The sequence below is a fragment of the Peromyscus leucopus genome, chromosome 4 (genome assembly GCF_004664715.2).
Source record: "Peromyscus leucopus breed LL Stock chromosome 4, UCI_PerLeu_2.1, whole genome shotgun sequence".
Classification (NCBI taxonomy): domain Eukaryota; kingdom Metazoa; phylum Chordata; class Mammalia; order Rodentia; family Cricetidae; genus Peromyscus; species Peromyscus leucopus.
This window is the reverse complement of record NC_051066.1, coordinates 17,189,611-17,201,127: the sequence shown is the minus strand read 5'-3', so window position 1 is coordinate 17,201,127 and position 11,517 is coordinate 17,189,611. Positions and strand designations below refer to the sequence as shown.

The following is an 11,517-nucleotide window of genomic DNA, read 5'->3' as shown; positions in this document are numbered from 1 at the left end:
TGTGTGTATGTTTTGCCTGAATGTTTATCTGTGTACCACATGTGTGTCTGATGCTCACAGAGCCCTGAAAAGGGTGATGGATCCTCTGTGACTGGAGTTTATAATTGTTATCAGCTGATACATGGTGTTGAGAACAAAACCTGTGTTCTGTAAGAGCAACAAGTTCTCTTAACCTCTGAGCCATCTCTCACGCCCAATTTATTACATCTTGTCAAAAAAATGATTTGTTCCCTTGTCAATATTCATTCACTGTTCCTCTTTATCTCCCATGACTAACTTTTGTTTGGATTCTCCTTTTTCAGATTTAAGAATATTACACCAGGTTGGTTACAACTTCTGTGTACATGGTAGGTTGATTTCTATCTCTTGATACTGTTATTGCATGGTTTTACAAAATAAGTGAGTTTCTTGGAGATAATAGGTAGTCAGATTTTGTATTTTAATCTTGTCAACTAGTCTGGATCTTTGTGTTGATGAACTGATTTGTATATAGTAGTGAGAGAGGTTGCTATCTCTTGTTTTGATAGGTGATATTCCAGTTGATTGAATTGCTAGTATTTTTATTCCTACTATGATCGTAATACTAGGCCCAGCTTTTTTTCTATGATGAGCATCATTGATGTCTTCCTGGCTCTCTTTTGTTCATCTCTTCCTCTCATCCAGCTCTTTGTTTCCCATGTGCTTGAAATAATAAAACTACCACAGAAAAACATAGGGGAATACTTAAGATACAAGTATAGGCAAGAACTTTCTGAATAGGAGTTCATCACAGAAAATAGCTTCCATAATTGGCAAATGGGATTATATGCAATTAAAAACCTTCTGCACAGCAAAACAAACTGTATGCATAATGAATAGGCAACCTGTGGAACTGGATAAAGTGTTTGACAGTCATATTTCAGACAGGCATTAATTTGTAATAAATTATATCTTTATAATAAATTTAAAAATAAAATGCCAGAAAAACAAAATTGTCAAGAAATAAGGAAATGAAATGGAGAGATAAATACAGATAATTTGTATTTATCTCAAAGTAACAAATAAAAAATGGCCAGTATCTTGAAAAATTCCAACTATCCTTATCCATCAAATAAATACAAATTAAAAGAACTTTGAAATTCTGTCTTACACATCAGAGTGACTATCATTGATGAAAAGAAAAATGCTGGAGAAGATGTGGAAAAATAGAAACTTTTATAGAGTATCATGGAAATCTGAACTAGTATGCAGCTACTAAGAAAATTAGTATGGAATTTAAAAAAAAATAGGACTACTATGTGACTGGTTACACCACTTCTAGATATTTACTCAAAGGTTTCCAACTCAACATGTCACAGAGATACTTGAACATCCATGTTATTGCTGTTTCATCTACAGTAGAAAGGAAATTAATCAGACTAGATTCCCATTAATAAATGAATAAGCAAACAGCCCCAGTGACATAGTTATTTTAACCAATCCCCTACTTCCCAAGTCCTCCCTACCTCCCAACAATGCCAATAATTTTTGAGTTCTTGAATGGATGAAGGCATAACTCTTGTGACCTAGTTTCTAGGAGTTGGTAGGTAAGGAGAAATGAAATACCAAGGTTTTCTACAGCTATGGCTTTCAAACCACCATTAGAAACACAACTGTTCATGTCATCTTCATCTGAGACAAATGGCATGAATGGTAGACAGTAATACTCTAGCAAATAGATAATTAAACAATTTAAATTCATCAGATTCCAATTGCTGTAATGGAGAATTTCCAGGCAGTTTGTTATGACTCATTTCCAAGCACTGGTTTTCTATTGCTGAAAACAACAACAACAATAAAAGAACCAGCACTGAGCCGGGTGATGGTGGCACACGCCTTTAATCCCAGGACTCGGGAGGCAGAGCCAGGCGGATTTCTGTGAGTTCAAGGCCAGCCTGGGCTACCAAGTGAGTTCCAGGAAAGGCGCAAAGCTACACAGAGAAAGCCTGTCTCGAAAAAAACAAAACAAAACAAAACAAAACAAAAAAGAACCAGCACTGAGCTTTCATGAAGTGATGAAGTGCAAAGATCCACAAGCTGCTTGCATCAAATGTCAAGGCTAAAGAAGACCCAATAGAGCAAGCGCTTGAAATGAGCCAGAAACAGTGGGAGCCTGCTGACAGTGACTGTACTAGTTCCTCTTTCCTGGTCTGAAACTACAAATCTAAAAGGTAAATTCATAGCAACAAATGCCAGTCATTATCCATTCCTGGCCACACAGCAAAAAATAAACTAACAACAAGGAATAGTTAGTTGATTCTTCTTTCCTTAGAGACACGCTGAATTCCAGGTTACATGCACCAACTTTCAGTTGCCTAAAACTTAAACAAAATAATACTAAGGATAAATAATGGTGAAGCATTGTTTTGTACCACAGCTAATATCATCCTGATTATAATCAAATATTGACCCAAATATTCCTTGAGAACATCTTTGAGAACAGCTGAGTCTTTCTAGGGGGAAGAGGGCCCTGGACACTGTTTGCCATGAAAGCTAACCTGAACCAGTGACTTCTGGGTTCATGTCTCATAAATTTAAAAAAATGAAATTAACAAACCATAGAGGGTCAAGTTTTAGAGAGCAGATTATTAGAGATTCATAGGTAGGTATTGCGGTAGCACCCGCGCTAGCACCACCCGTTCACCATGTCTGATCGAGGGGCTGTGGATTAAAAAAATAGAGACAAAAGATGGCAGGTCATTCACCCCAGCAGAATGCCGAATGCCGTTTATTGAAAGAGGGAGGAAACCTTAAATACAGGCTTACAGCACAATAGAGGAACCCCAGAAGGCGGAAGTTTGCTACGGAATGTTCTACATTCTTGCATCTAAGCTGTTTACACCAAATGCAGGATACAGGAACAAAGAACCTCCAGTGAACATTCAGGAAGAATGAAACGGGCAGGGAATCAGCATAGGGAGGACATCTGATCAAGGTTGGCAAGCAAGGCAGCAGCTACTCAAAATAGGGGGGCCAGGGCCCTACAGGTAGGAGTTTAATGGGGGAGCACAAAGAAAGTTTCTGTCTAGTATATAGGGTCCCCAAAATAGGCTACCATTAATCTGCTAATCTGTGTTCTTTTTAAAGTACTTACTTCAGAAAGCAGAGGTAAGGGGTGGAGCAGGAGAATGAGCCTGTCAGTCTGAAAGCCCAGCCAGGTGTCCATGTGCCACCTGTGAGATTCAGTCACAACCTTTAGGCAAGAGTGCTCATTCAGGAGACCACAATGAAATAAGAACCAGAACTCTCTTCTGACTTTCCTGGCTTCCAGCAAGGACATCCTCAGAACTATGCTTTAGGGTGCCTACCTGACCTGACCAGATTCCATCTCTATTTTCATAACTGGGAAGAATGCAATTTTAGACTTCAATAACAACTTCAAGGAATAAGAACCCAGGGCCACTGTTTCTTTCTCTCTTCCTTTTGTGTCCACCTTGTCTCCACTGTGTATCATTTTATTCTTTTTTTTATTCATTTTACAGACCAATCAAAGATCCCCCTCTTCCCTCTTCCCACACCCCCCAGCCTCCCCATCCCAATTCACCCTTAATTCCCTCCTACAAGAAGGTAAAGCCTCCCATGGGGAGGCACATTTAGTAGAGGCAGGTCCAAGGCCCTCCCCCTGCCTCAAGGTTGTGCAAGGTGTCTCATCATAGGTAGTGGGCTCCAAAAAGCCTGCTCATGCACCAGGTATAGATCCTGATCCTACTGCCAGGGGGGCCTTAGGCAGATCAAGCTACACAACTGTCTCCCTATGCAGAAGGCCTAGTCTAGTCCCATGTAGGCTCCACAGCTGTTGATCTAAATTTCATGAGTTCCCACTAGTTTGGTTTGGTTGTCTTACTGTAGTTTAGAACATAACTTTCTCCTCTTCCATCTCTGTCCTCTCAACAGCCCCCTTCCTTACCTATCCTTCTCCTTTCTCTAACTCTAATAAAATTGTTTTCAAGTTCTTTTCCATGTCCAATTTAAATTATTTTATCAACAAGGCCACAATTCCACAATCAAAGACAACGTTGAGTCTGCAGCAAGCACTTCTGAAGGCTAACATGTAACATGTAATCAGCTTCTGGAGATAGCACCTCACACATGAGCTATAATGCTGATCATAACAGTGATCTTTGAATATAAGACTAGCTGAATATTTTCATGAGACATAATTTGATAGTATGTGGCAGGGTAACTCAGAGATAGCCAATTGCCAATGAATTGTCAAAGTAAAAACCAATTACAGGAATTTTGTGAATGTTTCCTTTAGAAATTGTTCATACTTTGGCCATGGGTGAACAACTTATAAATATACTTTGAAACTTAACACTGGGGGAATTTCATAATTTCATGGCAATTCATAATTGACAAGCAAGAGTAATCACTAGAGACCATCACTTTATATATATATATATATATATATATATATATATATATATATATATATGTTACCAAAAAGTTTTGCAACTAGAATCTGTGCAGAGTTCCAAATTCTAGAACTGTAGTTTAAAATCGAGATGAAATGTTGATGATCCTTAATAATGTCCTGTGTGGGTTACTAGTAGGAGACTTTAGTGTTACTTACTGTTATTCTGTGTGTGTGTGTGTGTGTGTGTGTGTGTGTGTGTGTGTGTGTGTGTATCTGTATAGGTGTTTGTGTGTCAGTGTATACATGTGGACATCAGAGATCAGTTTTTGAGAGTCATATCTCTCCTGACAACTTGCTAAATGAATCCAGGCCATTAGATCAGCCCTCTAAGCCATCTTGGCAGCCACTTGAAGTCTTTAGGATTGTGAATCACTTACCTCTGTTAACTCTATAATACGTGTCAAAGGTCCATCACTAGTGACATTTCAGTAAAGTCATTTTTAATACAATTATTTTTCATAGATTCCATAGATCTCCACACTGTAATGAGCATCCAGTCCATAGGAATCCTCCTTTTCATTAATTCAGTGCTTAAAAAAAAAAAAAAAAAAAAAAAAAAAAAAAAAAAAAAAAAAAAAAAAAAAAAAAAAAAACCTGTAGAATAGTTTGAGGCCAATAAAATAAAAGCAACACCACCTGTATAATTTCTTTTATACAGTATTTGGTAAGGTGAAACACAGAGAAGGTAAATTATCTACAAACCCAGAATGCAAGAGTTGTAAGGGTGTAATTTGGTTCCGTTACTTTCCAGATGAAGCATGGACAGTGGAAGAAAGGTTAAGGAACTCCCTGGGACTGCAGGGCTCTTGGTTTCTGCCACCAGTGCCCAGCCTTCCCTAAGGCACAGATTCCTCGGTACAAGAGCAACATTCGCTCTGAATTCCATCCTGGGAATCTGTACCATTCCTCTCACCACATCCACGATTGTCTTCTTTTTCTCACTTAATTAAACTCAAACTGTTCCAAATTCCAAAGAACCTAAGTCATTAAGAACCTCATTTACAATCTTCTCCTTTGCACTTAAACAATGTGGGTTTCCTGTTTTATCTGCCAAGTAAAAGTTTATGCATTCTTCAGTTCATCTTCTTTCTGCTTTCTTGCTAAACAATTGCTTTTAAATGGCATTTTTTTTCTTCTTTTGGATTCAGGACTTCTGTGGAATGGAATAAATCTTTTGCTGACTACCTCATGGCCAAAGGTACATTCTCCAATGAAAGCTAGTTGGAAGGAACTCTATGCATGCCACCAGTGCCTTCAAATGAGTGACTGAGATGAGAGGACCCATGGGGGAAAATAGAATGAGGAACTAGACCACAGTGTGAATTTCATTATTATGCTATAGAAATATTGTGGTTCGTGGGCTGAGAACATCACATATATTTATTTTCCTAAGTGGCAAATGAATTCATAGCATGTGCTTAACCTACCTTCTATTTTGAAGATTTAATTTCAGAGTCTTCTATATATACATGGCTTCTATTTATGAACTGCTCTGGATTGAACATATAAAATTGTAGGCCATTTGTAAGAGGCAGTGTGAACCATCAGCCTTACAGAGAAGAAATTCTAAAGCTAAGCCACACTTTCTAGCAGTTGGCTTTATGAACCTTAGCAGGTCACTTATTTTGGAGATTCCATGTTTAAAATGAAGCACTAAGCAAAAATGCATTATACCTACAATTAAATGAGAATATGTAAAGTATCTGTAAGTCTTTACTATGAAAAATATTTAAATGAACAATGATGAAACCACACCACATCCACTGCTAATAATCTCAGAACTCTGAAGGACCTCAACAAATTTGTTTCAGGTAGTGCAAATCAATTTATAACCTGGGGTAACCAATCCTGTACCAAACCTTATAAACAATAAATAAAATCACTGTTTCTTAGCTTATGTTTCAGAAATTGGAAGCCTATTTTAATAACATGATCACCAGACTTCCTAAAATAATATAAAAATATTAACTAACCTGATAACTGAGTGTCTGGATCTTACAGTTCTCCATTTGATGTAGACACAGGAAGTATAGCTGACAGAGAACTAGTGACTAGTTAAACCAGTACATTACACAGCAGTCACCTTATAAAGATCTGTGGCTGTGATGGTAATGCTGTCAACAAGGAATTTTTGCTAGAATGATTGAGATTAATCTTCAGCTATTGAACGTTCCTCTTACCTTTTAACTGTTAGATGCTGCTTTGGATATTGTAATAGTTCCTCGTTAGCCACAGAGATGTTCTAAGCACTTCAGTGATGCTTCAGTCCTCACTTTTGAAACTAAGCTATCATCATGCACTATGGCCACACTATTTGCAGTTTAAATAAAGTCAGTATGAATTTTCTTCCTCTGTTTTACAGTATCAAGGGTAGTTTTCGTCAAATCATAAAGCTTAGCAATATCAGTATGTAGTTTTATTTTAAAATAAGTTATCAACTTTCACTTTTTCACTTAGCAGGAAGAGCGAAGCTTCTCTTTTGGCATTTTTCAATTTCCAGTAATGTTATCCTTTTACTTTAGAGTATTAATAAATAAAATAAGGGATGCTTGATTATAAGCACTGTGATACCATGAAATCTGCTCTGAGATGATGTATGGCTACCAGCAAGGGCACACTGAACAAAAGGTTAACTCGATATATCCATATTGGGACAAAGTAGAATGTAGTAAGATTTCTACACATACTACACAGAATGGCTGGTAATTTAAGAATTTGTGAATTATTTCTCAAAATTTTCCACTTAATGTTTTCAGACCATGGTTGACTGCAGATAGCTGAAATCACAGACACACTGAATGGGAGGGGATTACTTTATCAAAGAATCAGGCTATGGGAAACTTTGCCATTTGCTCAAAAAGGAAAAAAGAACACTGAAAATTTGTCAGCCAATAATGAAAAATATTTTACTTCACAACCAACAGCAGGAAAATCATAAGCACTGTAAGAAAGGTATGAAAGAGGCTGTGAATGACTTAAGAGAAAGAAAGTCACAAAGGAGGTCACATTTGAATTGAACATTAAAGAAGCCAAGCGTTATCTATAATTAAAAAGGCACTTGCAAAGCGAAATGGAAGCATGAGCAAGTTGAGACATCTCTTGAGAAATGGGCTACATTCACACCATAGGAACCTGGAATCCTTTTTGTGGCAGCTGTGGCAAATAGGCTGAAGAGAATAGGGCTTGAGTTTCATCTGTCAGAAGGGAAAAATCACAAAATCTAACATGTAGTTTGGGAAAGTATTTGGAAAGACCTGAGGGAAAACAGATTGCAGAAACGCAGTCCATACTGCTGAATAGCCTGAGATTCAATCAATTGTGGATGGAAAATAGTCATTTGAAACTTATAGCTATATTGAGCATGTACAAAATTCCCCGTGTCTTTGATCTTCAAAAACACAGTGCAGTCAGTATTTGCATAGATTAATATTGTATAAGCACTCTAAATAATTGAATTGAGTTAAGCATATTGGAAGATGTGTCTAGTTTATACACAAATACTATGCTGCATTATATGAGACTTGAACATCTTGAACATCGTGGTCTTTGGTATCCAATTAGGGGTCCTGGAACCAATTTCTTGAAGATACTGAGGGAGGACTATATTTAATTTTATATTGCATTTACAAAATCAAAATCAATAGATTCTTTTCCTGCTGTAAAATGACTATGAAAGTAAATCCTTTTCATCCACTTTAAGTGAATGTGAATCCTAAGACACAGAACAAGTGGAAGGCCACTTGTAACTATTGGTATTGCCTCATCGAAAGGGACAGCCTGAGGGTCAGTGACAGCTGTGCTGGCCATAGGTCTGTTCTGCTGTATTTTTAAAATGGCAGGCAGGAGTCACACCTTATAACAGGGTTCACATGCGAGGTTTATTGGGGTAGGGGAGAGAACAGGCAGAAAAGGGGGCAGAGACTGATCCCTGGGGATGAGAGGGAAGGAAAAGAAAGAGAAACAGACAGGACCTTTTATAAGGAAACTGTAGCAAATGTGCAGAGGGGATGCTCTTAGTGGCTGCAGCTGAAGACATATCCTGTCAGGACCCTAAGGGCAGGCTAGCACTGATGCCCAAATGCTAACACAATCCATGAAAGAAGTGTAGAGGAGCACATTGGACATTGAAATTGAGATTTTGAAATAACAGAAAATAAATATGAACCAACTAGCTAAGAAAGAAAGGTGTTCCTCCTTTATGTACACTGACCTTGCTACGGCACATAATTCCAGCACATATGACGAAAATTACTTTTAATTATACCTGCTGATTAATGAATAGCAGAAGACTTAAAATTTGGCTTAAATGGCATTAAATTAAAATACACAATATTCTTTAAGTCTGTTGCTATAATGTTTGTGTTTTACTATAAAGTTAACTACATTTAAATGTTTATCTTGTTTCTGTAATATAGCATTCCAGTCATAGAAATGCTTTCTTTTCTGAAAACATATACCTTATTATGTTGATATATAGAAAAAATTATTATTTTCACAATTTTCCAGCTAATTATCATTTAATCATAGTTTTCTTGTATGAATATGGTAAGAATACTTAATATTTACTCTCATTAAATTTCAAGTAAATGTTATAATTATTAATGATTATAGTGGCCACTGGGTCTTCAGAAATTTTCATCTCAATATTTTAACTATACAGTTCTATAGTATTCAAAATACACATATTTTTGGGCAACCATATCTACGACCTTTCTTCAAACCTCTTGCTTTTCAGAAGCTAACAGGAGTTCTGCACTCCTGTCTCAGCCCTAGAAAGTTACCATTCTGCTTTCTATTTGAAGTTTGCCTCTATGGCTATCTCAAAAGAATAGAATTGCGTAATATTTATCTTTTCATATTTGGCTTTATTTCACTTAGCATAATATCTTCAGGATTCACTGATACTGTGGACTTACAACCTCTACAAGCCTAACATCATAGAATGCTATGCCACCTTATGACTATAGGAAGGATTTCCCTACGTTGATCTTGGTCACCTACATAAAATCTTCAGTGATGCATTTGTTAAATACAATGTTTTATGATGTTCTTTAACTTAAAAAGTTCATATAATCTCATTTATGGCTAAACAAGGTTACTTGAATCCATGTGACCAGGCCATAGCCAATCACATTGTGCTCAAACTATTTTATTGTTTTTTAATTGTATTAAAATTGTTATTTCATGTTGGCTATATAGATCATTGCCTAGGTAGAGACATATCTAGCCCTTTATCCATTGGTGGTCAAATGCAGGGTTTCCTCACACACATTTTCACAACTGTATTTAACTCAGCTATGAATGTTGACACACAAAAAAAACTGCATTGAGTTCTTGCTTTCCATTATTGTATACTTTCCAATTCATTGAAATGGAATTACTAGATCATATGATATATCTTTGTTAAATTTTTTGAAGAGCTGCAACACTTTTTCCCATATGGTATACCACTAATTGTTAGGAAGAATAAAAGAAAGAGGTTAGAATGAAGGGTGGGAATGCCTTGTAGAAAGATGAGATGAGATGATCTCCAATAGTAAAAAGAGTAAGATGGGAGCTTCAGAGAAAAAATGCTGCTGACACAGCTTGTGATGGCTACTCTTAGTGGTCAACTTGACTATATCTGGAATATAAGACAATCAAGAAATAGAGGGCTCACTTGTGATCCAGATCTTGAGGCAGGAAGACAACAGTATCTACAATCCATATCTTAAGTCTGGAAGATACAGGCTTTGGATCTGGATCTTGAGGTGGGAAGACACACCTTTGATCTGGGCCACACCTTCTGCTGGAAGCTTTCATAAGGACAATGGAAAAAGGAAGGGAATTGTTTATTCTTTACCTGCTTGCACTCACCTTTTCAACACATTCGTTCCTGCACAGACATTGGAGTCTACTTCTTCCGGATTCCAGCATATACAGAAGACCAGCTGAGACACCCAGCCTCATGGAACTGAGCAACTACTAGATTCTTGGACTTTCCATTCACAGCTAGACATTGTTGGACTGCAGCCTGTAACTCCATTGCAATAAATTCCTTTATATTTGTATATATAGAGAGAGATTCATTATATAAGTTCTGTGACTCTAGAGAATGCCGACAAATAGAGATTTTGGTATCAGAGTGGTTCTAGAAAAACAGAAATATAAGGATGAATCTTTCCAAAATGCTGTTCTTTGCTCTCTCTTTGGTTTGCTGTTATTTTTAAATGTACTTAGCCTTTTCCAGGAGATAGAATTTTCCCAGAAAGTTCCCTCACTCAAAGCCCTCTTTATCTTTGAGACCCCTCACAGCACCAAGCTCTGTTCAAATGCAAGCAGCTTTCAATTAAGTCTCACAAGACTTCATGATAAGGATAAAAAAGAAATTATATGCTATTCATGAGGATGTTACTGAGTAAATAAGTAGTCTCTGATTATCTTAAATGCTGGACAGCACATATCATATAATAAATAATCTCTCTCTCCCTCCCTCCCTCCCTCCCCCCCCCCCTCTCTCTCTCTCTCTCTCTCTCTCTATATATATATATATATATATATATATATATATATATATATATATTGGTTTTTCAAGACAGGGTTTCTCTGTGTAGTTTTGGTGCCTGTCCTGGATCTCGCTCAGTATATTAGGCTGGCCTTGAACTCACAGAGATCTGCCTGGCTCTGCCTCCTGGGTGCTGGGATTAAAGCATGCATCACCGCCACCCAGCTCTTTCTATATGTTTTTTAATTTAAAGATGCTTTTAAAAATAATATTTATTTTAATTCTTAGAGGAATTCACATAAGGCATTTTAATTACACTCACCCCCTATCCCCATCTCCTCCTCCATTCACCCCCAAATCCCTACCAACCCATTTGTGTCCTTATATTTGCTTTATCCATCAATTTGAACTTCCTAAATGCTGTTAGGTGTGGGCTCTACCCTGAAGGTGGATCTACCAGGGATCACAACCTTAACAAAAACTGACTCTCCCTTTCCAGCTTCTCTCCATTGCCAATCACACACTCTCTCAGTGTGCTATTGGAACTTGGTGCTAACCTCTACTCTCCATGTTAGCATTTTGTCTGGCCTGCGCCTGT

At 37.3% G+C, this 11,517-nt stretch overlaps 1 long non-coding RNA gene across 1 annotated transcript; it reads left to right on the top strand.

Annotated features, from left to right (window-relative positions):
* Positions 1 to 296: 296 nt before the first annotated feature.
* On the top strand, positions 297 to 10,395 carry LOC119087752. Its single transcript, XR_005091226.1, has 3 exons — positions 297 to 347; positions 5,584 to 5,633; positions 10,319 to 10,395. It is a non-coding gene; the product is annotated as an uncharacterized LOC119087752 (long non-coding RNA).
* Positions 10,396 to 11,517: the final 1,122 nt, after the last annotated feature.